Here is an 11,553-nt window from a genome sequence, read left to right as displayed (position 1 = left end):
TAAAACAACATGGAATGTTTTAAGGAATCTTAAAAGAATTATGTCAAATATGTTAATAACTGAAATTGTATATATGTTTGCCCAGATTCCTATTCTCAAATGGCATACTGATCCCAAAAGATTATACAATTTTATTAAATTACATTTCAAAGATAAAGTATTTCTGTTTGGTTAGCTGATGTGCTGTTTCTTGTTTTTGAGATGACTCAGTGGTAAAGAGTGCTTGCAGGCTGGAGAGATGGCACAGAGGTTGAGAGCACTGACTGCTCTTCCAGAAATCCTGAGTTCAGTTCCCAGCAACCACATGGTGGCTTGTAACCATCTGATGCCCTCTTCTGGCCTCCAGATGTACATGCAGGCAGAACACTCTATACATAGTAAATAAATAAATAAATAAATAAATAAATAAATAAATCTTTATATAAAAAAGAAAGAAAAACAGAATTGCTTGCTGCTCTTCAGGAGGGCCTGAGTTTGGTTCCCAAACTCATGTCAGGTTTCTTCACAAGCACCTGTAACTCCAGGTCTAGGGTACTCAACTCTTCTGACACAAACACACACACACACACACACGCACACGCACACGCACACGCACACGCACGCACACACACACACACACACACACGCACACACACACACGCACATACACACACACACACACACGAATTACTTTCTGTGAAGCTTATCACATTCTAAACAAATGTCTAGAATATTTGTTATAACCAGTCATTTAAATGAAGACATCAGTCACTTTAAGAAAATAATGTGTGATATGTTTGTGGGTCCATTTACTAGAGGCTAAGACCAGTTAAAAGCTCACTTTGTCAAGTGAAGGAGTGGTGGCAAACACCTTTAATCCCAGCACTTGAGAGGTAGAGGCAGGCAGATCTCTGTGAGTTCGAGGACAGCTTGGTCTACAGAGAGCTGTTACATAGAGAAACCCTGTCTCAAAAAACAAAAACAAAAATGAAAAAGCTCAGGTTGTCTTGAAAGAAAGACTACAGTGGGAGACCTGGAAGGTGACTCAGCAAGTAAAAGCACTTGCCTCATAAACCTGGTGACCACAGTTCAGTCCCTGGAGCCCACAGGTTCCTCTCTTATAGGTGCACCCTGACATATGTGCTCTCACACACATTAGGCACAGACACACATGTAGTAATAATAATAATAATAATAATAATAATAATAATAATAATAATAATAATAATAGAGAAAGGAAGGAAAGAGAAGGAATGCAGTAGTGGGAGAAGCAGGGACAGCATCATCCTCATGGCTGCCACCTGGCTCCTTCCTCTAAGTCTGCCCAGCTGCATGTAGTAGTTCACATTTTCCACATCAAAAATAACTTTTCCTGGTAGATTTTTTTTAAAAAATATTTTTCATTTTTACGTGTATGGACATTTTGCCTTCATGTATGTGTCTTAGCTGATGTCCCATTACTGTGAAGAGACACTATGACCACGGCCACTTCTATGAAGAAAAGCATTTAACTGGAGCTGGCTTACAGTTCAGAGGTTTAGTCCATTGTCGTCGTGCAAGAAAGCATGGCAGACATGGCGCTGGAAGAGGAGGATCAGCAGGCAGTAGGGTGAGAGAGAGCACTGGACCTGACTTGAGCACTTAAAACTCCAAACCACCCCCAGTGATACACTTCCACCAACAAGTCCACATCTACTGCAACAAGGCCACATGTTCCAATCTTGTTAAATAATGCCACTCCCTATGAGCCGATGGGGGCCAGTTTTTTCAAACCATCACATGTATGTACGTGTTCCATGTGCATGCCCGATGACTGGGGAGGCTGGGAGAGGACACGAGCCACAGACAGTTGTGAGTGACCATGCGGATGCTGAGAACCAAACCTGGGTCTTCTGCAAGAACAGCCAGTGTTCTCAACGGCAAGCCATCTCTCTAGCATTTTTAAATGTTCTTTCCCCTATACTGTGAATATTTTGTGAGCTAAAAATCTTAGTCTTCACTTAATAGGAGGCTGAACGGCACATGAAGACTGGTTTTATACCCAGCACCACAAAGGAGGGGAAAAAAAGAAATAGCACTAAAGATTAGATTTTTTTTTCTGAGACAGGGTTTCTCTGGGTTAGCTTTGGCTGTCCTAGGCTCACTTTGTAGACCAGGCTGGCCTTGCACCCACAGAGATCTGCCTGCTCTGCCTCGGAGTGCTGGGATTAAAGGTGTGAACCAGCACATCTGTCCAACCTGGGCAGGGTATCTGGAGAGAACTTTGAAATGCAGTGTGTATACTACGCCTCCTTAATCAGTCACTGGTTGAGGAAGAGTAAAACGACAATCCTTCCATTCATTAGCCATTTGCATTTGTGAGGTGGAACCTTAAGACTTGCCTGTTAATCCCAGCATTCAGGAAGCAGACGCAGGTGAGTTTGAGGCCAGCCTGGTCTACAAAGTGAGTCCAGGACAGCTAATGCTACATAGAGAGACCCTGTCTTGAAAAAAAAAAAAAAGACTTGCCTGTTAAGGCCACTACAGAATGTCAGGATACACCAAGACGGGTTCTTAGGGAGCCAGAGCCCCTAGAATGGCTCGCTTACCCCTTTGTGAGTAAAGCAACAGATGACACATAGGCTCAGGTTTTCTCCAGGAGAGAAATGCCAAGTGCAGAAGGTGGGGGGTAGGAGTGCTTTTGTTTTTCTTTTGCTGAGCTGTCCTTATGAGCATGATTCCTGAGAGGCCTTCGATTGCCAGGGTCCCTAAGTTCGTCACTCCCACAAAGCAGCAGAATTAGGGCTGCAAAGAAATTTGGAACTGTACTCAAGTTTGGTTTTTGGTGGAGCGGACAAGAGTGATGTGTCCCCCCATGGGGGATGCACACAGAGGGCTGGGCAAGTCTACAGAGAGGCCAGCATGTTATATTTGTGCATATGTACATTTTACATGAAATCTTATGAATATATATATGTAAATACAAGCCTTCATATTAATAAATGCTGTTAGGTGTGTCCTTTTCTTTTTCTTCGCTGTGTTGGGCAATCTGTTTTCAGGATGGAGGCTGCTGGAATGGACAGGAAAAGCTATCCATCCTTTTGGCTCAATAAACAGCCCAGGAAGTACAGCTGGAGCCTGTCTGAGGCCATGACCTTCCTCAGGGAGCAACCCACACTAATTTATGGTGAAGTGTACTGGAAAACAGCAACAGTGTGTTTAACATACAGAGTTGTGGAGGATGACCCAGTGCTGTGGGAAGAGGCCAGATCTGGGATGCAAAAGGAGAAGAGAGCAAGAGTGAGGAGTTGGGTGAGCAATTTCAAGAAAAACAGTATTGTTGTTATCATCATCATCATCATCACCACCACCACCACCATCATCATCATCATCTTGCAGGTGTATAGTACTTGAAATCCAGCCTAGCACCTGCACATTCTAGGCAAGTACACTGAGTCACATCTTCTACCCCAAGAGAAAGAACATTCATAAATTTATCTGTCTGTCTGTCTGTCTGTCTGTCTGTCTGTCTGTCTGTCAGTCCGTCCGTCCGTCCGTCAGTCCGTCCGTCCGTCTGTCCGTCCGTCTGTCCGTCCGTCCATCTGTCTGTCTATCTTTGCAGTGTTAGGAGCTGAACCTAAGGCTGGTGCTAAGCAAGTGTTCTAATAATGAGCTATATGCTCAATGCTAGAAGAGAAGGTTTTTTTTTTTGTTTGTTTTTTAGTTTTTGGTTTTTCAAGGCACAGTTTCTCTGTGTAACAGCCCTCGCTATCCTGGAACTCACTCTGTAGACCAGGCTGGTCTCGAACTCACAGAGATCCACCTGCCTCTACCTCCCTGAGTGCTGGGATTAAAGGTGTGTGCCACCATGCCCAGCCTGAAAAGAAGATTTTTAATGGCTCCTGTAAGGCATAGCTTCTTAAATTGTGGGTTCTAATCCAATATAGAGTCATGTGATTGAATGTCACTATTACAAAAAAAAAAATTGGCAATCATAAAAGGTTTCTGAATGCCCAGTGATGAAAAATCAATTCACTATCGAACACGTAGTAAACGGAGGTGTTTCTGGCAGTGCCTGTCCATGTTACATCATGCAGCTCTGCTGAGGGCTTGGTTGTGAATATGCAACATGTACCTTTTACAGTGCACACTCTGCAAGGCCAAGGAATGCCTCCTGGAACACCTTGGCACAGATCTGAGACTGATGTACATGTGAAATTACAGTGTTTAAAAAAAACTAGATATACAGGTTTTCTTACGTTTATTTTTGTGTGTAGGAGTTCGCATGCATGCTACAGAGCACAAGTAGAGGTCAAAGGACAGCTTTCAGGATTCAGTTCTCTTTTGGTACCCTGTGCGATCCAGGCATCCAAGTCACTGGGGCTTGATAGCTTTGCAGGCTGAGCCACCTCCACAGCCCCATGCAACAGCTTCTGTCCTTACAGAAGCATGATAGGTTAATTATAGAAATACGTCTCAACAAAAGCAAAGGAAAAAAGAAAGACTGTTGCCATTTTCCTGCCTCATTCTTCAGCATGTGGATATTGATTTGTTCATATTTGGATTGTATTTGCTAGAATGTTCCGTTTTTAACAATTGCTGTTTGACCTGCTACCTTGAATGTCACAGAATATCTTTAAGTGGATTAAGAGAATTTGCAATAAATTCTGAAGTTTTGAAAAAAAATTGAAATGATTTTTCTAGCCATACACTTGCCATTTTATAGTATGAACTTGTGAAAAATGACATTCCCAGAGTTGATGATTATAAATACAAATATTGATGAACTCTGAAAAATGTTGATGCTGACCTATGTCCCCCAGTAGCAAATGCTCAGCCAGCATTTAGCATTTTCCTTGTGTGTGTGTGTGTGTGTGTGTGTGTGTGTGACTGTGTATATGAGTGTGTATGTGTGTGTGTATGTGTGTGTGTGATTGTGAGTAAGTGTGGTGTATGTATCAGTGTGCATTTGTCACAGGGCATGTGCAGAGGTCAAAAGGCAACCTCACCTTCCACCTTGTTTGGGACAGGGTCTCTCTTGTCCATTGGTATGTACACCAGGCCAGCTGACCCTTGACCTTTCTGCAACTCTCCCATCATTGTCCCTCAGCTCAGGACAGGGTTGTGCTGGGACTGTAGATGCCTGCATTATTGTGGTTAGATTTCTATGTGGGTTCTGAAGATCCAAACTCAATCTGTCACACTTGAGTGGCAAGTGCTTTAACCACTGAGCCATCCCTCAAGCTCCCACATAAATACTTTTGCATAAAGAAGTATTATCTTGTTAGTATACATATTTTTGTTTCTAAAAAAATAGTAAAATTATATGCACATGAAAGAATTGTTTTAATATGAAGTTCTTTAAGATTTATTATCAGTAAATGTTTAGTTTTTTTTTTTTTTATAACTATAGATCTGTATTCCTAGGATTTTTTGTTTTGTTTTGTTTTGAGATAGGGTCTCTCTGTGTAGCCTTGGCTGTCTTGGACTCACTTGGAAGACCAGGCTGGCCTCGAACTCACAGCAATCCGCCTGCCTCTGCCCCCCCCCCCAACTACTGGGATTAAAGGTGTGCGCCACCACGCCAGGTTCCAGTCTCCAAATCGTTCAGTGTCCTGGAAAGTTAATCTCCATAAAGACTCCCTCAGGCTTCCTCTACCTCTGCTTCCATGCTCACGTGGCTGAAGGAGTGTGCTGGCAAGAGGTCATACCACTGCTGCTCAGCTCTAGCCCTTTCTGGTGTGCCAGCATTCATATGGCTCGTACCTCCTGGGTCTAGAGATGCTAAAGCACTCCCACTGCACACTGTTCGCCAGTCCCCAAGTTCTTTCATAATCTAAGCGGTTCCAACCTGCAACCAGCAAGATGACTCAGCCCACAGAGACACTTGCTCCCATGTGGTAGGAGGAGAGAGATGACTCATGGAAGTTGGCCTCCCACCACCACAGCATAGTGTAGTACACATACCTCTCCCGCCTCCATGCAATGCACAAATACATAGATATATGCAATGGAAATGTAGAATTAAAAAAAATGCAGAATCTTTTTTTCTCTCCTGTAGGGAGAATTCTGGAGTATTGGTTTCTTTAAAAACACAGAATTAGGGTCGGGCATGGTGGTACACGCCTTTAATCCCAGCACTAGGCAGGCAGAAGCAGGTAGCCAGCTTGGTCTACAAAGTGAGTCCAGGACAGTCAAGGCTACACAGAGAAACCCTGTCTCAAAACAAACAAACAAAACAACCCCTCCCCCTCCCCCCCCAAAAGCTTTGCTGGGCAGTGGTGGTACACGTCTTTAATCCTAGCACCTGGAAGGCAAAGGCAGAGGCTGGTGGATTGCTGTGAGTTCGAGGCCAGCCTGGTCTACAAAGTGACTCCAGGACAGCCAAGGCTACACAGAAAAAACCTGTCTTGAAAAACAAAACAAAACAAAAAAACAACAACAACTAAAAAAAAACCCATGCACGCATAGAATTATGGGGCTGGAGAGATGGCTTAAAGGTTAAGAGCACTGTCTGCTCTTCCAGAGGTCCTGGGTTCAATTCCTAGCAACCACATGGTAGCTCACAACCATCTATAAAGTGATCTGATGCCCTCTTCTGGGCTGCACCTGTACATGCAGGCAGAGTAGTGTATACATAATAAATAAATCTTAAAAAAAAAAAAAAAACCAACACAGAATTATAAGAATATGTTTTTGTTTTAATCCCAGGTGTGGGGATGTCCGCAGCAGATGACTATGATTTGCCTCATGCTCTGGTGGGGATGTGATTTTGCCAGCTGCAAGATAGTTCCTGCGATTGTGTGACATTTGGAATTCTGGGAAATTTTCAGAGAGTACATAAATGCTAGGGCTCTGAAGAGGCATGGTGAGTTGTCGGTTGTGGCTGGTTGCGGGTTTTTTAGTAGTCAGGCACAAAGAAGAAACAAAAAGAAGAAATTACATATCCTCACAACAAAAAGCAAACTTGGCCCAGGGAGGTCGACGCCCCTGGTCAGCCCCTAACAATAACGCTGCCCTTTTCTGACCCATGACTTTATTCAAGGATCTCTTTCCTTTCCTAGCTATCCTTTTTTCTCTCTCAAATATCTAGTGTTAGGAAGGATGAGAGGGAAGAAAAGGAGTGGAGAAGGGTGGAAGAAAGAAGAACCCAGAAAGTAGCAAAGGCCGGTTACACTCTCCCACTCTTATACTCTGAAACCTGGGCTGACGTTAGTGGTTGTCTTGACCAGTGGAAGCTGGGATAATGGTGCTGTTGGGCCTCAGGGGCCAGCTTTGCACCTTCTGTGCTCCTCCTCAGGGGATCATGAACCAGCCATGCTTGGGTTTTAGGTCAGTCCCTGGAGTAACTGGCCCTCTGATCTATCAGCTGATATAGCCGTGTATTCCAGATGGCTTGTGCAGAAGAACAGTCTAGGCAACCCAATGGCAAAGGAGACACAGCTGGCATTTTAAGCCATCACACTTGGGCTGTTGCTATGCAGTGAGTAGCTAACAGGGATGACTCAGTTCTAGGTACCTCGCCCAGAATAATGGCAAGCCCGCTTTGTCTCTTTCTGTCTCCACAGGCTGCTGGCCTGTGGGCATCTGCTTCTAATAGATGTGTGGGTCCTTCTCAAGTGGCAGGATGGGAATGATAGTCAAATTCCTGTTTTACTTTCCTATGTTGTGTTGAGAAAGAGAGAAAAGGAAGTGCGATGTGCTATCTCAGATCCCCAGAGAAGGCTGAGACCCTCAGATGCCCAGGGAGGGCGGTAGCTTAAGGTTCTCTTGCAGCCTAATTTCCTGACTGCAAGTGTCAGTCAGTACAGCTAAACGGAAGCGATTTGCACATGAAGCACAGACGGAAATATGCTTTCCATGTTTTTGTCTCTATAGCACAGACTAAGGTCTCAGGACATCGGAATTGACTTTCATGGTCTTGGCCATACAATGTAACATAATATGCTCCCTGCCCCCGCCTGCTTTCTTGAGGATTTCCTACCGTTTTCTTTGAAAAGTTTTTAGGAAACTGCAGAAAATGATTAAAAAAAAAAAAAAAGTAAAAATCCAGAAGCACTCTGCATTTCAGACAAGTATATAAATATAAGTTCCAGTTTCCACTTCGCCTAAAATAATCAATGAAAATAGCTTGGTATTTCTTGGTGTTTCCCTAATATTGCCCTCACTTATGTTGGATATTCATTTTATCCATGTCATAGCAATGACATAGGTGGCTGTAATTTTTCATTTCATAATAAAGAGGCATTTGGGCTGGAGAGATGGCTCAGAGGTTAGGAGCACTGCCTGCTCTTCCAAAGGTCCTGAGTTCAATTCCCAGCAACCACATGGTAACCATCTATAGTGTGATCTCGTGCCCTCTTCTGGAGTGTAGACGTACATGTACATGCAAGCAAAACACTGTATACTTAATATAAATAAATACATCTTTAAAAAAATAAAGAGACATTTATAATTAAGGAGTCCTGTCTAATTTACTATTTTGATAATTACTCATCTTACAAAAGGATTATTAGTTTTGTTTGGGGGAGACAATAAATATGAGTACAAATAGTACACTGTGCTCATTCTTTGATGTTTTCAAATTTCAAATATTTAGCACTACCCAGAGAAATCATGACTACCTGTGTGGAGAAGAAGATTCTGTCTTCTTCCTTCACATATGTATCAGTGGTGTGTGTGTGTGTGTGTGTATGTGTGTGTGTGCGCGCGCGCACGTGTGTGCAGGTATGTGTGTGTTGGGGTACACATACATGTGAAGGGTAGAGGTGGCTATCAAGTCTCTTCTTTTGTTCCTACCATATTATTTTTTTTTTTTCAACAAGTTCTCTCAGTGAACCTGGAACTTGTGACTGGCCAGGCTACCCACCCCCCACCTGGGGTTGCAGGCAGATGTCCGTGTCTGGCTACTATGTGGATGTTATGGATTTGAGCTCACGTCCTCACGTGTGAGTAAAAGGACACTTGCCTGACTGAAGAAGCCCCACAGCCCTGGTCTCTTTTAGATCATTTACAGTGTATGCTTACTATGCTCTATGCACCTTAGGGTTTTCATTTTGATCAAATCCTTTTTCCAGAAAAATAATTTCTTCTGGATATCTACCTTAGACCTATGTTAGGTGAGTCATGCACAAGGATCTAGATCATTCTAACCTCAAAAGAGAGGTTTTTTTTTTTCCCATAAGAAGAAAAATAAGCATAATAGGCAAGCCCTCAGGGTTCTCACCACCACTGACATGGGTCAGCATGGCCATCTGTTTTGGGACGTTTCCTTGTGTTTTGTTTGTGGGAGTGACAGCCTAGCCTCCCCTTTACTGTGTAGCCAAGGATGACCTGGTACTTCTGATCCTCCTGCGTCTACCATGCACCATACAGCGCGTGTGTTCAGTGCTGGATATTGGGCCGGAGCTTTCTGCATGCTTGGTCAGCCGCCTACTAACTGCACTGCATTTCCAGTCCTTGTCCTGTCCCGGGCTTTGTAATAGGTTCAGCGATGTCTCTGACCTCACAAGCAAAAATACCTTGAGATGTCTCAACTCCAGTTGGGAAGAAAGGACATTTCAAGGAGACCCAAGTGAATTGCAGTTCTGACAAAGCAAGGCAGCTTCTCAGTCGAACCTTCCTAGGTAACCCCATGGAAGACGCTCTTACTTTACAGCTTTTCAAACACAAGGCCAACACACATTGTACTCCTCGGTGACTTATTTGAGGCTAAGTTATGCTAATGATGAATTAAAATTGGCTTAAGTTCTAGGAGAAATATGGGTTTTATGATTTTACTTACTGTCAGATTGGCAGTGTGGATGAAAGAATAGGTACTCATTATCCTCTTCATCTTGTCCTCTGTATCTCCAGCCAGCTTCTCTGAAGCATCTTTGAGCTGTCTCACTCTTTATAAGGTTTTCTTTGTCAGCCCAGAGTGCTTGTCTTATGTTAAAGACCATACTGGTTTCTCAGCTCAGCAAATTCCTGTAACAGAGGCATATTCCCATCATCAGGAAGTACTTATAAAGCTTGCCATATCCACGAAGATTCTCTTGTTCCTTCTAGAAAGAACACAGAGAGAACAGTAGTCCAGAATACAGGTACTCTCTAGTCACTTGTGTTTTCTAAGAGGGCTTTTATGTGTATGCTTTTTAAAAAAAGTTTGAAAAAAATCCAGCTTTAATTAAAGTAAACTTTTTAGGTCTAAAATATAATTTTTTCCCCGGTTTTTCAAGACAGGATTTCTCTGTGTACCCTTGGCTGTCCTGGACTTGTTTTGTAGACTAGGCTGGCCTCAAACTCACAGTGATCCACCTGCCTCTGCCTCCCTAGTTCTGAGATTAAAGGCGTGCACCACCACACCTGGCTCCAAAATATGAATTCTTATTGAATACTGAAGCATCATCGTTGGGGCCCTTCTGGTTGTTTGTGCCTTTCTGGTATTTTATAGTGGGAGATACAGAAGACAGAATGACCTGATCTATGCTTGGCCAATCTCTGGTTCAGTTATGTAAACAGTTGCACATCCAAGATGAAGGAGGAACAAGGAAGATTTAGAAGCAGCAGGGTATGTTATTTGGTTAGCAAACGGTAAGGGAGAAATGTGGGATGGTGGGAGACAAAAAGGAAAGGGGGCTCTGCTGCAAGTGGCTTCTATGGCTGATGACCCAGACTCCAGAAAACGAACAAAGGCTGAGTTGAGTGGGAGGATGGAGCTGGGAAGCAGGTGAGCCGGAAGCCCCTTTCTCAACGTCTGTTCTGTAGCAAATGCTCCCAGCTCCTCAGGCAATGGAAAGTTTACCCAGCGTGTTAGGAATTCAAAGCAAGTGAACAGACCAGTTGTAAAGACCCCAACATTTTCCTTTTGTGTAAGCTACCCTATTCATACAGCCCAACCAAAGCTTTCCCACTAAGAAGGTGAGTTGATAGGTTCTTTCAGCAACCTAAATGAGTGGACACTTTCCACAGGCTGCTAATTAACTCACTTTAATGCTTGTAACTGGATCTCCTCTTAGGTTGGTGACTTTCCTTCACTCTTTTATTATATGCTGGGCATTGAATCAAAGGGCAGGTACACACAATGTACATTAATAACACAAAATGCTAAAGCATGCACATTTCAGGAAAATTTCCGCAGATGAACTGTGTGACCAGGGCCCCATTAAGCATACTAGGACAGGTAGGTGGGAAGGAAACACCCCAACAGGATTTGGTAGGAGGCTGCTGTCTTCCCCTACATGAGATCCTCCATACAGAAGAACCTATGAACATACACCATGGAGTGTGAGTCAGCATATGATGGAGACACACACACACACACACACACACACACACACACACACACACTGTAAAACTGAATTATATATTAATATCAATATTTGAAATATATTTATGTATATATATATATAAGTGCATGAACACATATTTCTAGTTTATTCATTTTGCACCCATTCTATGTATTCACTGTTTGAATAAAGAAGAATGCATTAATTTTCCTATTCTCTATTTGGTCCAGGTAGCACCCACATTTTCTCATATAACAATGGTGAACATCTTATGTTTGATTCTTTCCTTCCACTGACTAAATCTAGAGCTCCTGTTTGTTTTGCA

The 11,553-nt window shown here is 43.1% G+C and overlaps 1 pseudogene; it reads left to right on the top strand.

Annotated features, from left to right (window-relative positions):
• Positions 1–1,553: 1,553 nt before the first annotated feature.
• LOC127203032 (40S ribosomal protein S7-like) overlaps positions 1,554–11,553 on the top strand; it is a 44,090-nt pseudogene continuing 34,090 nt past the window's right edge.

This window comes from Acomys russatus, chromosome 1, assembly GCF_903995435.1.
Source record: "Acomys russatus chromosome 1, mAcoRus1.1, whole genome shotgun sequence".
Classification (NCBI taxonomy): Eukaryota; Metazoa; Chordata; class Mammalia; order Rodentia; family Muridae; genus Acomys; species Acomys russatus.
The sequence above is the reverse complement of the archived record's forward strand: the minus strand, read 5'-3'. Positions and strand labels throughout refer to the sequence as shown.